At 40.1% G+C, this 19,158-nt stretch overlaps 1 long non-coding RNA gene across 3 annotated transcripts in view; it reads right to left on the reverse strand.

Annotated features, from left to right (window-relative positions):
* The window catches only part of LOC140621937 (uncharacterized), a 56,440-nt gene extending 42,289 nt beyond the window's left edge, over window positions 1–14,151 (reverse strand). For 2 of the 3 annotated variants that reach the window (XR_012021678.1, XR_012021676.1), the window contains exon 1: window positions 14,026–14,144. This is a non-coding gene — a long non-coding RNA (uncharacterized lncRNA). Of the gene's footprint in view, window positions 1–14,025 lie in introns of all 3 variants that reach the window. The other variant, XR_012021677.1, reaches the window with a different exon arrangement.
* Window positions 14,152–19,158: the final 5,007 nt, after the last annotated feature.

Below are 19,158 nucleotides of genomic sequence, written 5' to 3' on the forward strand. Positions count from 1 at the left end.
AGTAGCAGATTATAAACCCAAAAAATCACTGTCAGAAACACCAAGTATAGGACAAAGAGGCTGATTGACTGCAGGGAGAGGTTCTTTCTTTCCCTTAAGGAAAAAATTCCTATTATAAATTGGCTTTTCAGAAATTACTGAAATAAAGAAATAAAATTGGACTTTTTTCTAAATAGATTTATGACTGAGTTAGCTAAATATAGACTCTTTTGAAAAAAAATTACAAATGTTAAAATTAGCCTGTTTTATGAGTTCACTGACCAAAATTATCATGAAATTTAGTAATCTTAAGAGTCCCAGGAAAAATGTAGATTTTTGGTAAAGCATGTCGTACCAAAGGATAAACCGCATGGGCTGCCAGAGAGAGAACCTGTGGACAAAACCCTGCCTGGTTAATCCCAGGCTACGGGAAAGGAAGTGGAGATTTCTTTCCATTCTCTTTCACCTTCCTTTGGTCTTTCTTTTCTAAGTTTTAGCACACTCCCCTGGATATCCAAAGTCCTAAATCTGACTCCCATACTTTGAATGTGGTGTCTCTCTATCCAAACTAGAAAGGTCCAAATAGCATCTGACTTCCTCAATTCACTAAAAAGAAAAGAAAAGAAGACAAACCCTTAAATTTCTTGTGATCCAAACTTTCAGAGTAATATTTAATAACAGGAGGAATTTCCAGTGAACAATCACACTATTTTATACTAAACTGGTTCTATGCAGAAGGCTGTGTCTTCTCAGTGCTCCAGGTTGCTCACTCCAAACACCTCAGGGACAGAGCTCATTCTCTTGACTTTTCCTTTCACCACATTGAAAAATTCCCAGGCCACCATCCGTCTCTGTTACCCACTACCCCCCCCCCTTCCCATCATCTCTCTGTCTTTCTGGCTCATTCCAAAATTCAGTGAAGACCTCAATGTTAGTAGGCTCACGCTCATTTTTTCCTCCCTAAATACAATTGCTTCCTGTGCAACATCAGTGCAATTGGGAAAGTCCATCCAATATGCTCATCTCAAAGCATATTGTTTCACCTTTCAGTTTCTTTAAACTTCTTTTCTATTTTACCACAGTGGTTGGTTCCTGCATCCTGGATCTGGTTATCATTTGGAAATTCTTCACATCTGAAAATAGGAAATTTGAGATACCACAAACCCAACTCCTTCCTCTTTTCCTCTCTTCCTCCCAGTACATTTGGGGTTTTTTGGACTTAGCTAATCATTTGACTCCTCTTGCCTTTATGTTTTTTAAGCTAACCTGCATCGAACAGTGTCAGTACCTTCAAATGATATCATTCATGTCCTTGTGCCCTACGTGTGCTGTGCCATGCTAGACCAGTGCTCATCTTCTACAGATGGAGCTGATACCCATTGTAAAGAATTGCTCAGTCCTTTCTCCTGGTGCCAGCATAATCCACTCTACCACTATGATGTGTAACAGAGCAGTCCTTCTTCTGGTAGACAACTCCCCCTCCCATTTCCTTTATTGACTCATAACCCTAGTCTTGAATTTTCTCCAAATTAATGTTTGTAAGTCTAAGCCACACGTCTAATAGCCTACCTGTTTTCCCATCTCTTCTCCTATTTACTCAGCCACTAATTCAAAAATGTTTACTAGTGGTCCACAGTTTGCTAAATAGTATATTAGGCAATGAGGTAAAAACAAAACAAAACAAAACATAACAGGGAGTGTTTTTCTTGGGGGGCTTATAGTATAGCAGTAAAGACAAACATAAATAATCGCAACCTCTTGCTTCATGGGCATTTTATTATGTTAATGGAGGAAAGCACAACAGAAAGCACAATGGAAGGATAGGTATGTCTTTGCACATTAGAATTATAATGGTTTTTAGCTTATACTTTCCACTTATTTATATATATTATGAAATTTATCAATTTAATATGTGTTACTCTTAAAATAAGAAAAGTGTGTGTCAGACAGGGCTCTCCGAAGGAGCCAAACCAATAAGGATGGATATAAATTTTCTAAGGAACTGACTCATGGGATCGTGGAGGCTGGCATGTCCAAAGTTTGGGGCCCAGACAGGCAGGCTGGACATTCAGGCAGAATTTCCATGTTACAGACTTGAGGTAGAATTTCTTCTTCTCCAGGAAACCTTGGTTTTTGCTCTTAAGATTTTCAAATGACTAGATGAGGTCCACCCACATTATCCAGGGTAATTGCCTTTACTTGAAGTCAACTGATTGTAGATGCTAATAGCATCAACAAAATGCCAAAAAACAAAACAAAACAAAAACAAAAACAAAATACCTTCACGTCAACATCTATATAAGCATTTATCCAAACAGTTGAGTGCCTAACTTAGCCAAGTTGACATGTAAAATTAACTGTCATTGGATATTATGGACTGAATGGTGTTCCTCCAAAATTTATATATTGAACCCTTAATCCCCTTAGTCCCCTTAATCCCCTTAATCTAAATCTCTATATTTAGAGATAGGGTTTAGAAGGAGGTAATTAAGGATAAATGAGGTCATAAGGCTGGGACCTTACTCTGATAGGACTCATGTCCTTATAAGAAGAGAAAGAGACACAGAGATCTGAGGACACAGCAAGAGTCAGTCATTTGCAAGCTGGGAAGCTGGCTTTCCCCAGAAACCATCCTTGATGACCTTGTTCTTGTACTTATAGCCTCCTGAAATGTGAGAAAATAACTTCCTATGTTTTAAGCCACCCAATATGTGGTGTTTTGTCACATTGCCCTAGCAGCAATAATACGCAAGGTATTATGAAAAAAATGAGAGAAGGTCGCCTATTGAAGACAATGATTGGTACAATACTAATGTTCACACCTATTAGATTACCTATGGGACTATCACAACCATAGTTCCTACATTCAAACCCTGGCATCCCCACTCAGTACTGGGGGATGAGAAGGGGTGCGTCCACGCATTGTGCCATTCAGAGCAGTGCTCTGCCAAGCAGAGACTCAGCAAAGGGGATTGTGCCATGGGACACTGTAGTAAAGAAGAAACCTTATTATTTCTATTTGTGTAGTATATATTTATATTTTTCAAAAAGAAAAAAAATTGGCCTGAATAATATCGAGTGTGTGGATTGACATTTGTGCTCTTGTTTGGCCCAATATCAGGTAGCCACTATAACAGGCAAATGCAATGGGGTCCTCACCATGACAAGTTAACCTCTGATGGGTTAACCCATGACAGGTTTTCTACACTCCATTGCTCACCCTCAACGAATGCTGCCATGGATGCCATATGTGTGGCCAATTTACATATGGCAGTAAATATTTATGGGTATAATCAAATCTCAACTACGTAAATCCCCACAAAATGCACAGCTGGCTTTAAAGGATCCCAGGAAAGAAAGTAATTATGGAACATAAAGCTCACAGTGCAAGCACAGGTGACCAACAGGGGAGGGCAGAGTTTCCAGAGTCTTCTTTAGCCTTCAAAAGAGGCAAAGGATAGTGGTCTAATTGGGTTTGACAAGAGTTAGCCCAAAACATTCAAAATTGTCAGAAGACTATTAATAGTGCAGAATTACATTTTATAGACCCACATTAGCAATCATACTGTGCTTTGAAATATAAGCAAAAGATAGTTTGAAGTGTTGGAGATTTATGAAAAATTTAAGTGTTATTCATTTTATCTTTAATGTAAGATTTTTCATATCTCTTTTGGGATACATTTCATGATTCATACACTACATTAGCACATTAGTGCACATAGAGTCTACCATATGGCACTGAGAGCTGGAATGGGCCATTGGATTGGAGAAAGTGACAGTTGTTAGGGGCCTTGATAATGGTGGTTCCAGTGGGATTGTTGGGTCAAAGCCTTGCTTGAAATACACTCATATGAGAAAAGAGCTGAGAAAGTGAAGACAAAAAAAGAGAAGTCCTCTCAGGAAATTTGCTTTCAAGGGTCAGGGTGAAATGGCTGAAGGGATAATTATGCCATGGGAAGGATGTTTTAAAGAGAGAAAATACAGCATTTTCAAATGCTGATGCAAATGCCCTTGTCAAAATTAAAATTTGATTATATAAGATTTAAAAGGAGAATTTCAGGAGCCAAACTCCAGAACAGATGAGAAATGGGGCAGTCTAGTACACAGGGGGAGAGCTGGCCTTTGCCAGGATAAGGAGAATCCATTCCTTGTCACAGGAGAGACAGCAGAGTTTATGGATATAGACCAAAGCCACTGGCAGAATTGGTGGGGAGATAGTGATGGAATTCTCTGATTGCTTCTCTATGAAACCAGGGGCAAGTGTCAGGTGGGGGAGAAACTGTGTGTACCAATATCTGCACTTCCTCACCCAGTGACCATAAAAAGCTTCATGGTAAATGACAAGCCACATTATGCAACTAGTAAAGTCAGTGGTTTACCCTAAATATCTTGAATAGCATCAAACACCACAAACTATCAATAACAACACATAGACTTCCAATTTCTTGTTATTGGGGAATTAGAGTAAAACCCTCATTCTCTCTTTTGTGGACCATTCCACACTAATCTTCATATCTGGACCTGCATCCGCTGCCCACTCTTGTGCCTCCCACAGCTCTTATCCCACTCACTATGGCTTTTCCAGTGCTATGTCCTCCTCTCTGGATGTTCATTACCATTTTCAGAAAAATCCAGTCTTGCTCAAAGTCCCACAGAATTGATTCAGCCCCAAATCTGCTGCTGCATGAAATGGTTTGCTCCCCAAAACACAGTGAGATATCTGTCCCAACTGAATTCTCTCTTTGTCCAAATCTTTGGTGTCTATGTCCAATTAGTGTGTTTCCCACCAGGTGCCTACTACTTCTGGCCAGGAAAGAGAAAAGTCCTCTTTGATTGGATAAGATTTTTTAAAATTTTATTTATTTATTCATGAGAGACACATACAGAGAGGAAGGGACATAGGCAGGGGGAGAAGCAGGATCCCCACAGGGAGGATTCGTGGATCATGCCCTGAGCTGAAGGCAGACACTCAACCACTGAGCCACCAGGTGCCCTGATTGGGTAAGATTTGAAAAGCAAATGCTTCACTATGCACAATGTGAACATAAAGATGCTTCCTGCTGACAAGTAGCCCTCAGACTGCAGCTCCGGGATTGGCCACTTCTCAACTTGGTTTCCAGTGTTTTGTTGGCATAGGCCAGTAGAAGCAGTTCAAAATGATAGGGAAGCACAGAAGGAGGGCTTCTTGAAAGTGCCTTAACCACACTGAGCCAAGACATGAGGCTCATAGCAAAGTTCTTTGCAAGCTTGAAGCCTACTCATCTGCTTCTTTTTCATTTACTGGACTAAATAAACCCTATTCTCATGCAAATTCCCCATGTGAGTATTCTCTATGATCTTCATATTCTGTGCAAACATGTGGAATCCTAATGGTTAAGGCACAGAAAGGGCCAGAGTGCTCCAGGTCGAACCTTAATTTAGAACAGCTCTCTCTGGGGATGTTTGAGGCATTAATTATGCAGAAACAAAACACCAAGTTATGTAACCTGCCTGTTAACACAGTACTCTTATTATCACCACCTGAGTAACACAACCAGAATGTGAGCTACATTTCAGAACTCCTTTCTGATTCAGAGAAAGGATATGGCAAATTTAGGGGAAAGGAACATGGCAAAGCATAGTCCCCCAGAAGTTCACAAAAAGGAATATGCAGTCAAAAGTTGCATTGATGGGCTTCATTTTGGTAAAAGAAATTCTTGGCTTGGGGGAAGAGATGTGGTACAGAGAAGTATGACATCACGATGGAAGGAATGACAGGGCCTACCCTCCCTCTGCCCTGAATCTGTTGGCTTTCAGACCAAGTCCATCAGTTTTTGTTTTGCTTCTCTTTGCCTACTCACTTCCAACCTTATTTCCAGAGAACTCTATCAGGACAGACCTAAAATCACTGACTTGTCATGTCTTTTACATTATGTACCCTAGAGCCAATCGGTTTCAGGTGAGGAGGGAAGTTACAACAAACTATAAATACACCTAAGTCCTCTTCTGGTTATTAATTTTCTCCTTCACACCTAAGTGCTAGCTATGGAAGAAATTTAATGGAATATCCCTTGGTCTCCAAGCCACAGGAATTGCCGGTGAAAAGTAGCATCAACGCAGAGAGACTTGAAAGGAGGGCAGGTGGCACAAGCTGACTCCCCAGCAGGAAAGGAACTTTGACTTCTGAAAAACTAAATATTGCAATTTTCCGTGAAGGAAATGAAGTTTTCCATTATTCATGCAAACACTGTTAATGATTTCATTTCACTTTCAAACCAATGAGGTCTAGCATGGCTAAAAATGGAAGCTAATATCAAATGCCACAGGCATTGGTTTAGTTAGTACCTATAAAGAATGAAGCACTTCAAACAGAATAATAAAAATAGGACATCAATCATCTTACTGCATTTGTTCATCATAGGTAAGAAAAATCCAGGCAAACTAAATTTTGCAGGCTTTTGTTTTGTGGGGAAAATAATCCTATTTGGTTAATTCTATGAATATGCCACCTCAATTTATGGATTTAGGCCAATCTACAAGATTCATATTAACTCTACTGATCTCAAGATCTTGCCAGTATTTTACATTTAGTCACATACCAAAGAGATGTATGTTTTAGGGTATGAGTAAAATTTAGAGGCTTGCAGCACTAAACCTCACCACTATTTCTGTTAACATTTTTCTTTTTCTTTTTTCTGTTAACTTTTTTCTAGCTATATTTTAGATAAAGTGAAGAATTTATTGACTTTTTTATTAGGTGGTATACTTGATTCATTTGGTGCTGCCCAAGCCTGCCAGTAAATACTCGCCTGTCCAATGAACTTCATTTGCCTGAGGACAAGCACAGATATATAAATCTTCATTTGGAGTCCCAAGGATTTAAAATGTAGTCCATGATTCCTGGGCAAAGAGAAATTCAGAATCAAACAGTGTAACAACAGAAAGAAGGGTAGAAATGCAAAAGACCAAAGTGATGCAGAGGAAGATAAAGGAATACTTGTTCTGAGTCCAGAGAGGAGGTAAACATGATGAGCTGGAAGCCATCATGGAGCCACCGGGTGGAATTCCAAGTTGAAGAACAGTTGATTTGAGCCATGACAGATACGTCAACCTTGGAGAGGTTAGGAGGAAGATTTGGAAGATAATTGCTATTACATAGGGCAAAGAGATTTATTGAAGTCAGAAGCATAGACAACGCATGCAACTTCAGATAGTGATTTACCAGAGAAGAGCTCCACAGAGGTCAGGAGAGATGGAGTCTTGTACTAGAAGCCTGGAATGCCAGATATAGGAATTGGATGCTTATCATCTAGAATAATAGGGAAACCTCAGTCATTTTAGTGTCAACTGATGATATAATAAAGCATCAATTTAGGAAGGCTAGACTTCTGTTGGTGTATACCATGGAGAGCAAGAAACCATAGTTTGGAAGCTGTCGCATGAGGGCAAGTGACACGTGACAATGCCTGCAGTGAAATGGTGTGGGAAGGAATAAAAAAGTGGAAGAAGATCATAAGACTTGAGAACAGGATACATAGAGTGAGATGAAGGAGGAAAACATAACAAAGTTCTAATCTAAAGGGAATTAGAAAATGCTAAGCCTACAGATATTAGGGAAACAGAGATAAATAGCATCTTGGAAAGTACATGCATGCTAGCTCAATTGTGCTGAGCTTGGAGGAGAGCAGAACAACTAACTGTAAATGCTCAGGAGGAAGGTAAAGATGAGGAAAAGAGCTGGGAAGGGGAGTTGGGCTGGAAAGGGGTTTGCAAGTCGCCTGCCTGGTGTCAAGCACTCAGAGGGAGAAATGAGACAGAGAAAATGAGGTGGTGGACAATGAATCATATGGTTGCAAGATGAACGCAGTTATCATCCACTGGAAGGAATGAATGGAAAGCTGGATTCTAAAAGCAGCTGAAAAGTTCTGAAGAAAAAATTTCTGTTCAGATCCCAATGGTTTTGGAGTTTGGGGTTAATCTAGGTTGTATGTCTAAAATTGAAACTAATCATTTTCATTAACTTTATAAAAGAATTCAGAGGATTAGTGAAAATATATGGGGAAGTAGGATATTTCTAAGAATTTTTGCATTATTAATTCAAAAGTAATTTAAAACATTTAAAAATAATTGTTAGGCTATTATTAGAACTTTTGTTATTCTGGACTAGAGATCTGGCTTCTTAACCTACTACATAAATGTTTATTGAATTGATGGATGGATGGTGGATGGATGGATTGATGGTTGGATATCAGGGTAGTGTTAGTTCTTCTGGGATACTATTAACACCAGAATTTGACTGGTGTTATCAATAATTACTTATATCCAAAAGAAATTAATTTTCAATGAAAGAGGAAAACTTAATCAGCCTGAGATAATGTGCATCATGGGGATGATTCCACCTAAACCTTTGGAAACAGGTTCAACCACATGACATGGATGGAGAGTTGCCATCTAAACCAGGAGGTGGAAAACTAGGGTCTCAGGCTCATTTCTGTTCCACATAACAGCTGTGGTACTTACTGCACATCTTCGGCTATCAGTGCCTTCAGCTGTGAGTCACGGTAATTATGCCTTCCTTTGCCAGAGGCAAAATATCCCTTAGTGTCATTCTGTTGCCTAAGGCCTCTGATACAGGTAATAAGAAGTGACAAGTCTTCCAGTTCAAACATGGTGGGAAGAATCCATGCAACAAACCATGGTTTCTCCTGAGCCCCTGCCACAGGAGGATAAAGGGATAAATAAAAAGCTTATGAAGCCACAAAGACAAAGCAAGAAGAAGGGGAGATAACGGTGAATGAAAACCAAGTTTTGGGAGCTGGAGAGCAGATGCACGCATGAGTGGTAACTCACTTAGCAGAATGAAAAAAAGTATAAATTAAGAGACTACAGTGGGGGAACACAGGAGGAACAAAGTGTCATGTCCCAGAATGACGAAGGTCCAGGAACACAGCTGCCATCCCAGGGAGGAACACCTAATAGCAGTCTGTGGGAGAGGCAGAGAGAGCCCTCATCTCTACCCCAGCCAAATGCTGGGGTTTTCTTTCTGGAGAGGTCGATACATAGAGATTCTACTCTCAGGGCACCAGACTCAGCTAAGCACAGGTTGGCTTCCTGAAGATGGAGTGAAACTCTGGAATAATTCTCTTGGAATAAACTATGAAATGATGAGTATGTTCTAAGTGAAAACTACCCAATGACTCAGGAGCAAGTTCTGGCTCTTGAACACTTGAAATGAGGCTAGTGTAAGCAAAGAAGTAAGATTTTCATGTTAACTCATGTTAATCCATTTAAATTTAGGTAGCTTCCTGTTGTCCAATGTAGGACAGCAGAGGTCTAGAAACTATATATATGTGTGTCCCTGTGTCATTATCCCCACCGAGCCTAGGGTAACAGCAGCCACTTTAGGGCAGAGGCGGGAGAGAATAGCAGATTTCTCCTGGAAAAACTGAACCGCCCAGGAAGAAAGACACAGACACATTTGTGGGTTCTCCAGCAGAACGATGTGGTCTCTATCAAAAGCACCTGCAGGACAATCCCCTTCAGGGAGATTGTCGCACAGTGTGTCAAATCAGGTTTTTACCAACTCCCTTTCAAATAAAAATGGGCAACCAAGCATTGTCAGTCCTTTGAAGAAGACCTCCAACATGCATCCATGAAAGGATAGGAAGCTGTGGGAGGAAGTGTGGTGGTCAGAGAGCAGTCACCACAAAGGTCCAGGGAAATTAAACCCAAGGGAGGGAACAAATCAAGCCAGGAGTGAGAACAGAAGGTTAGGTGGAGAAATCTGATGAAGGCTGAGGTCAACGGTAAGAACAGAGAGTCCACAAAAGAAGCCAACTCCAGGTGGTCAAGGAGACTCTGAGCTCTTAAACTCTCAAGGTTTCCTTGAAATTCATGGGTATCTTATGGGCAGCTTAGCCTCTCTTAGCTATACAATTGCTCAGGCACAGTGGGGAAGACCAGGAGATTTATGGCACATTCTCCCCCACCATGGGGCTGAGAAACTATAGCTGACATCTGAAAAAAAAATTTTTTTTAAGTAGGCTCCACACCCAGTGAGGAGCCCAACATGGGGCTTGAACTCATGACCCTGAGATCAAGGCTTGAGCTGAGATCAAGAGTTGGAGGCTTAACTAAGTCACCCAGTCACCCCTGACATCTGAATTTTACAAGAATGCAGAATAATTCAGCCTGGGAGCTAAGCCCTACAGGGCCCCTGGGAGTGGCTCCCCCATGTGCAGTGATGGAGGGCAGTCTCTGACAGCCTCTCTCTTCCATGATAGTCCTGAGTGGCTTGGGTTTCACAGGCAGCCTTATGAAGTAGGCATATGACAATAAAAAACTTCCAATTTAGAGCAGCTTCAAATAAACATTTATTTAGAACAAGGAGATAATGAGTAATTATTTTCATTTCTAGAACATCACAGATGTTGTTAGGATATGTCAATCAAGAGCAATTTTTTCATGTATGTGAGTTCATTGTCAAGAATTCCATTGTCAAGGATTCATTTGAGTATAATTAAGGGACTTCTTCATAACCTAATTCTAAAATCTAAGTAAACCATTGAGAGGGAGATGCATAAGGCTGGGGTGTGACCCCTACACCGAGACATTTCAGCTGAGTGCTGGCCTAATACACAGCCTTTTCATCTACGTCCCTTATGATCAACAGAATGTTTTCCTAATTGATTTTTCTTTATGTTTTGCAGCTTGTAAAATGTGAAGCAAGTCACATTTAAAACAACCTCTACGTTGTAAGAACCAAAAAGCATGACATAACTTGTATCCTGGAATTCAGACTCATAGCCAGCAGTCCCTACATTATCAATAAAGCTAAACATTTACAGAAGTAGCAGATCTGAGTTCAAATCCCCACCCTACTCTCTGCTTGCTCTATGACCATGGGAGAATAGCCTAACCTGTCTGTCTGACCTTTGGTTTCCTCATCTGATGCATGTGGTATTGTGTCGTAAAGTGAAAAGTATCCTCTGCATGAAAATTCCAGTTATTCAAGAGAAACCAGAGTCCAGAAAAATCCTGTGTTTACACTAGCCATGTCTACCAATCAATATTTAGTCATCCAAAGAAAAGTCGATCGGAGCCACTTGTTTCATTTAACATATTATATTTAGCACAATACAGTTCCTATTGTTTCCAAAAGATATTCGCCAATATTTGCATCCTATGCTCTGCTTATTGAAGTTTCACAGAAACCTGCTGTTGGTATTTTCTGTAAAATTAGCAAAAAGTCACCTTCCAATAAATAGCACAGGGAAGCCTGGGTGTTTTAGCCAGTTAAGCATCTGACTCTTGATTTTTTCGGCTCAGGTCATGGTCTCAGTGTTGTGGGATCAAACCCTGCTTTGGGCTCTGCACCAAACGTGGAATCTGGGATTCTCTCCCTCCCTCCTTCCTCAAATAAATAAATAAATAAATAAATAAATAAATAAATAAATAATATATATCTCTCTCAATACATACCTCACCCACGTTCACGGTGTACTTCATTAGGTGTCACATATGTTACCGATTTTGCGTGCTGGTAACAAATTCAGGGTTTTGTTGAGCTAAAAAAAACACTGGTTTTCTTTTCCCATGTTGTAGCCCTTGAAGACCATGATCATGTACTGCCAAAGTTTGAAAGTGATCACTGCTGCAAAGACTACATTTGTCATTAAATTCAACATCCTTTACAATATTCTTGACAATTGCCATGAAAGGCCCACGTGCGGTCAGCGACAGTATGGGACAAAGACATAGGTTAAAGCAATGCTAGGAGAAGAACAGGGGCCTGGATTCAGAATCAGGGGCTTAAATGCGAGTTGGTTCCATACTCGACATGGAGTCTGCTTGAGATTTTCTCTCCCTCTCCCTCTGCCTGTCCCCCTGCTTGCTCTCTCTCTCTCTCTGTCTAAAATAAATAAATCTTAAGAAAACAACATGAGGCAACACATGACCTGCAGGTGCTGGTGATGCTTAGAAGAGGAGGCAAATCAGAGCTGGTGCACCGGCCCACATGTTAGCCTGAGTGTAAGTCCGCCTCTCCACCTTTGCCCTCCTCGCCTCTCACTGGGTGGCCCCCAGTGCTTGTCCCCAGTGATTTTACCATATCCTCACTTTAAGGGTTTTAGATATTCTAAATGATGATGAATTTTAAGACCAGCACAATTCTCAGCTGAGAATTCCTAATTTTTTTTTTTTTTTAACTTTCGGAACATAGGTCACTGCAAGAAATAAAGTACAGAAAGATGTGAACATTAAACTATTAACAAAATATATTCAGGTCTTAATTGACAGCAAGGGTTGAAGTAGCACTCCCTCTGCCTCTGCCCTGAAGGAGCAGAAAGTTCAGGATGGCATTGGATCCAGTGTTCCTGGCCAACACGCACAGGGCGTCTGCACCCACATCAAAGAGCCAGTAGCCTAGCGGAGCTGGGATATAGGTCAGAATATAGATTTTTCAGCATCTTACCAGCTAAGTGGCCTAGCCAAGTCACCTCTCCACACAAGGGCTCAGTTTCCTCAACTGCAAAATAGAGGTAATAGCATTTACCATTTACCTTGCAGAGTTGTTGTGAGAGCAGAGGAAAAGAACAAGTGTTGGAGGAGGTCACCGAGAGGATGTGACCGTGGGTCCTGGGCAACTAGAGACACCTAACCCCCTCCTCTGCCCTTGGAATGTTCATTCTGCCCCCTATTCCCATTCCAGCAGCCATTTCAAGGACATAGCCTTGAGAAGCAATGAGCTGTTGGGACCAAAGGTCCTGAATACCTGACTCAACTCTGTTAAGGGGTCTATATAAACTTTCAGGATTCTGGCTGGTGCATGTGTGGATCTACTTGTCTTGGCTCAAGACAAGCCCCTGTGTAAGTTCCCTTGCTTATGAAACCTGCCACCTACCAACTGGAATGGTCCTCTTCTTTCATCTTTGCAAACCATGTATAAGAGCTGGTTTGCAAACCAAGAACAAGATGGTAGGAGGTAAGAGGAGGGAGAGAGGGGGTAGATGGGGTAGGTTTGAACCTTGAAGTCAGAAGGCATGACATTCCACTCCCAACTCTGCCACTGACTTCCTTTATGTCTGAGCATCAATTACCTCTGGTGTGAAACAATAATGCTGGTAATCATAGACAGGTGATAGGTTTGTGGACAGCTGTATCACGTTTAAGAGTTTATCATACAGTAAGAAATTCAATAACTGCCAGCTATAAAGAAAAAGAAACCTACAGAATAAGAAAGTTTCATAAGGAAAATGTTTTGAAAAGTAAAATCCTGCTTCTTTGATTCCATCTCTTCAGAGTGGATGGCAGAGGGATTAGTGAATATACAGCTCTCCCCTAATTGATATAAATTTTGCTTAGGAAATATAATTTTGTTAGGGACAAAACATGCTACTAGTAGAATTAGGGTTGGTGTTTTTAGGATCAATCTGTTTGATATACATGCTTTCAGCCTTTAACCTCCTGGGCCATTTCTATAATGGGTCTATTCATATTAACAAATTTAGATTTGCATTTCTCTAGCAGACCTTATAGCACATTTCAGTAGTATCCATCCACACTGCCAATTTGAGAAATTCATAATCTAAGGGCATGTTTATTGTTTTTCCAAAGCTAATAATTAAGCAATTGTACTGATCCAATACAAACATTAAATTATTAAAATACTGATATAAGAAGCTTTCTCGCTATGAACTTTATTTGACAAAAAAAATATTTTTTTTGTTTTTTGTTTGTCAAAAAAATTTTTGTTTGACATATAGACTTAATATTTATTTCAAACCATCTGGTTTTATACAGCTCCCATTTCCTATTTGATTATTAAGAGAGACAACCCACAGATCAGTACAGCCAGAAGGGGCTTTCACAACTCATCATGAGCAAATGTTCTCTTATAGGTGTCTGATCCTCCAAAGCCATAAAGTTGGGTGTGCACAGCAACACTCCAGCATCAATTGGAAGTCATATATACAAGATCAGGCCCTGAAGGCCCAGGTGAACTACATGGAGGAGGGGCCCAAATGCCCCTGGCCCCCTTTCCTGCTACTCTACCTTCTCTCTCCTTACCTTTTCCTCCCAGGTGAAGACTCAGAGACAAGTGAACTTTCCAAGGCCACATGCTGGGTCATGTTTCCTGATTCCCAGCCCAGTGTTCCACCCTTGTTCCATTCCATCTGGAATCCAGTGAGCAAAATAAGTATCATGAGCTGAACTTGAACTATGGTAAGATCGCTGGAAGCATTCACAAATAAACCACTTTGTTGCAATTCTGCTGCAGCAGAATTCTCTCTGAATTTTATCTGAATTCTCTCTGATTTTATATGTTAATGTTTCACAGTGCTTTGAGTTATGAATAGCGTTCAGTTATTCACTTGTAGACAATAAATATTAAAAATAAATTTTTATGTGTCACTTCTTATGCTTTTGGAATAAATATCTGTCAGCGACTTGATTCTACAGCGATCATTGTGGGATAACAGAAATACATTAATTATCCCAACACTGCTGCTTGCCACCAGACACTGATGGCGAGATTGATGCCATCAACATGGCAGAGAAATCAATGTCTGTGGTTAAACATTGTTATGTTGTGCACCCACTGTCTTTATCAATTACATGTTCTTAGATAGCCAACTGAGGATTTATTTGCAACCCATTCTTCTAGGCATTGATTTTATTTTAGTCATTCTATTTTATTTTTTAAATATTTTATTCATTTATTCAGGAGAGGGAGAGAGAGAGAGAGAGAGAGAGAGGCAGAGACATAGGCAGAGGGAAAAGCAGGCTCCATGCTGGGAGCCCGAAGTGGGACTTGATCCCGGGTCTCCAGGATCACGCCCTGGGCTGAAGGTGGCACTAAACCGCTGGGCTGCCCTATTTTAGCCATTCTAGTGTTGAAATATGCAATCCCAAGGTGAAGAAAGAAACATCTGGTTGTGTTTATTTGGGGGGGAACATATCAGAATATATTCCTCAGCAAAATTAATTGTTGTGAATAAGCATATTTGCAAAGACATAGTTTGTATAGACTCTTTTTTTAATTTTTAAAAGATTTTTTAAAAGATTGATTGATTTATGAGAGAAAGAGAGAACACAGAAGGAGAGGGATAAGCAGACTCCCCTCTGAGCAGAGAGCCTGACATGGGGCTCAACCCCAGGACCTTAAGATCAGGTCCTGAGCCAAAGGCAGCCGCTTAACCAACTGAGCCACCCAAGCACTCCAGTATGTATCGACTCTTTAAACAAAGGATCAAAAGTGATCATTGTGAACCACCCCAATAAGTTCAAATCCTGTAGTCTATCTGCTTGAATAGTTAATATTTGAGAAATTTATAAGGAAATTCTAAAATAATGCTGTCTTATTTGGTTTGGACTGCTGTAACAAAAGCAGCATAAACGGGCAGCATATAAACAACAAACATTTATTTCTCTGGAGGCCAAGAAATCTAAGACACTGGTAGATTTGGTGTCAGATGAGGGCCCACTTCTTGGTTCACAGACCATGTCCTCACAGAGGGGAAGGGAATAGGGATCTCTCTGGAGCCTTTTTCATAAGGACCTTAGTCCCATTCATGGGGGCTCTGCCCTTATGACTTAATCACATCTCCGAAGGCCCTCACCACCCAATAATATCACCTTGGAGGTTAGAATTTCAACATATAAATTTACGGGTTTTGAGGAACATAAACATTCATTCCATTGTGAATACTTTTGGTTAAAAATAAGTAAGCCAAGGACATTTATACCATACAAAAGAGATGACCTCTTTTATATTAAAGCTAAATTCAAGTTTTACTGCAAATGATATGATAGATTGAGTCAATAATCAGCATGATGGAATTGATTTTATTCCATCAATAAATAAAGATAATAAATAAAATCTTAAAAATAAATAAAGATAAATAAAAGATAAATAAATAAATAAAATCTTAAAGATAAATAAAATCTTAAAAAAAAAAATCTCTGAACCAATATCAGTGATAAACTACATTGTGATACAGTACAGTGAAAAAATCCCATGACAACAAAATAACAAAATATTCAGGGACCAACTTAATATGTGTTATGAACAAGATATGTTACCTTTATGAAGAAAACCAGGAAAACACATTCTTATAAGAAAATAAAGATGACTTGAAAATACAAAATCAGGGTACCTGGGCGGCTCAGTTAGTTAAGTGTCTGCCTTTGGCTCAGGTCATGATCCCGGAATCCTGAGATAGAGGCCCACCGTGGGCTCCCTGCTCAGCAGGAAGCCTGCTTCTCCCCGTCCCTCTGCCTGCTGTTCCCCCTGCTTGTGCTGTCTCTCTCTCTGTGTCAAATAAATAAGTAAAATCTTTAAAAAAAAAAAAAAAAGAAAAGAAAAGAAAATGGGATATCTGTTGATAGACTGACTACATTTATTTATAAATTTCTCAAAATTAAGTTAAAATGCCAATAGCATATTTACATAATCTCATAAAATGGACTTGAAGTACTTTTGGAAAAAATAAACAACGGTAGATAATCAAGAATATACCATAAGATTAATGGAAGAAGCTTTCCCTACCGACACTAATATTGACTATCAAATTGTAATAAGCCAAGCAGACAGAACTAGTAAAATATTAAGATAAGTTACTTAAGAATGACTAATATCTGGGTAATTTGGATTTATACTTTTACACTTTCTGTGATTTCTAGGCTGACCATGAAGTTTTGCCACAATTAGACACAACATTTCTGAGAAACAGTAGTTATGATCAACTTCGCTCCTCTCCCTCATTTGTACCTATTTCATAGGTGTAGGTGCTTGATGTACTTGACTTCACAGCATATCACTTTTCTGTTTCTCCACTGGTTTCACTCCATCACTTTATTTTTTTTCTTTTTTAAAAATATTTTATTTATTCATCTGAGAGAGAGAGAGCACACACAAGTGGGCAAAGGGGCAGAGGGAGGCAGAGGGAGAAACAGACTCCCCATTGAGCAGGGAGTACGATGCAGGGACTTGATTCCAGGACCCTGAGATCATGACCTGAGCCAAAGGCAGATGCTTAATTGACAGCCACCCAGGTGCCCCTCATTCCATCACTATATAAACATCTTTGTATTGTAAAAATATCCTCCCTTGGCCCTCCCCCCATGCCTGTCTCCCTGCTCCTCCTTCATAGACCCTTTCCTCTGAAAGGAGGTCTATGGTCATTGCCTCCAAGTCAATACACTTCCTTCCTACCCACCTAGGAGTCTTCCTTGCCCACCACTTGGCTACGTGGCACTTACATCACATGCAGAGAAATCACTTCTGAGCCCGTGTTACCAATCCCATGGTCACATCTCTGTTTTCATTTCACTGGACCTGCCAGTGGCATTTGTCATAGTGGGTCAGTTCACCTTCCTTGAAACATTTGCCTTCCTGGTTTCTATGACTTACTTACGCTCTATTTTGTCACTCATTGTATTATATAATTCATTATATAATAATTATCTAATTTCTTAGTGTCTTCCCCATGTTGCTATGAGCTTGAGAGCAGACCATGAATTACTAATCCAGCTTTACTTTTAAATGTGAAGCTATTGGGCAACCCGGGTGGCTCAGTGGTTTAGCGCCGCCTTCAGTCCAGGGCATGATCCTGGAGACCTGGGACCAAGCCCCACGTCAGGCTCTCTGTATGGAGCCTGCTTCTCCCTCTGCCTGTCTCTGCCTCTCTTTCTATGTCTCTCATGAATAAATAAATAAAATCTTTTAAAAATAAATATAAATAATTAATATTTCTGAAAAGTCTGTCACAGATTTATGGTGGCATTAGAGGACATGGAAGATTATGTAACATGACACTGGTCACCATGGTCCACATAGTAAGTGGGAGACAATATTCGTATGAATGAGATGTTTGGCAAATACCCTACCATGGTGTGTAATGGAAGTTTAAGTTGAGTGGTATATTAACCAAAGATATGTTCCTTCTCTTCCTCAATTTATGATGGGATTATGTCCCAATAAACCTGTTATAAGATGAACACAGCATAAGTCAAAACTGCACATAACCTACAGAACATTGTAGCCTCGCCCAGCCTACTTTAAATGTGCTCAAAACACTTACATTAGCCTACAATAGAGCGGAATCACCTAACGCAAAACCTAAAGTGTTGATCATCTCACGCAATGTATCAAACACTGTACCAAAAGTGAAAAACAGATGGTTGTGTGGGTACAGAATGGTTGTCAGTGTCTCATGATCACATGGCTGTTAGAGCTGTGGCTCCCTGCCACTGTCCTGCATCATGAGACAGGATCATACCTCATATCACCAGCTTAGGAAAAGATCAAAATTCAAAACTCCAAGTTGGTTTTCTACTGAATACATATCACTTTTGCACCATTATAAAGTTGAAAAATTGTAATTCAAAGCACAGTAAGTTGAGGACTATCTATATGAGTACACACACACATATATACACACATGTATACTGTATATACATATTTATGCACATATATATCTACATGTATGTGTATATATACATACACCATATGTATATATAAATATACATATATAAAAATGTATTTATTATAGGAATTGGTTCACTCAGCTATGGTGGCCAAAAAGTCCCTCAATCTTCCCTCTGCAAGCTGGAGAACCAAGGAAAGCCAGTGATGTTACCAATCTAAGTTCAAAGGCCTGAGAACCAGAGAAGCCTACGGTGTAGTTCCCAGTCTGAAGCCGAAGGCCCGAGAATTGGACAGCCGCTGGTATCCAAAGGCCCAAGAACCCAGAGTTCCAATGTCTGAGGGCAGGGGAAGATGGTGTCTCAGCTATAGCAGAGAGAGAAAGAAAGAATTTGCCCTTCCTCTGCCATTCTTCTGTTCAGGCCCTCAAAGGATTGGATGATACCCACCCACATGGGTGAGAGCAGGTTGTCTTTACTCATCGTGCTAAAAGCTAATCACTTCCAGGAGCACCCTCACAGACACACCCAGAAATAATGTTATACCACCTCTCTGGGCCTCCTTGAACTGCTCAAGTTGACATAAAATTAACCATCATACGTAGCAAAGGATATAATTATATATCTTATTTTTGAAATAAATACATTTTTCAAGTCATAGCGAATGTGATCAGAAGGGGCATACGTATCACCTAGTGTTACTCGATTTTATCTGCTCACTCTAACAACTCTGAGTGCAACAAGTAGAATTCATGACACATTTTGCCAACAGCA

This window comes from Canis lupus, chromosome 31, assembly GCF_048164855.1.
Source record: "Canis lupus baileyi chromosome 31, mCanLup2.hap1, whole genome shotgun sequence".
In the NCBI taxonomy this organism is placed as follows: Eukaryota; Metazoa; Chordata; class Mammalia; order Carnivora; family Canidae; genus Canis; species Canis lupus.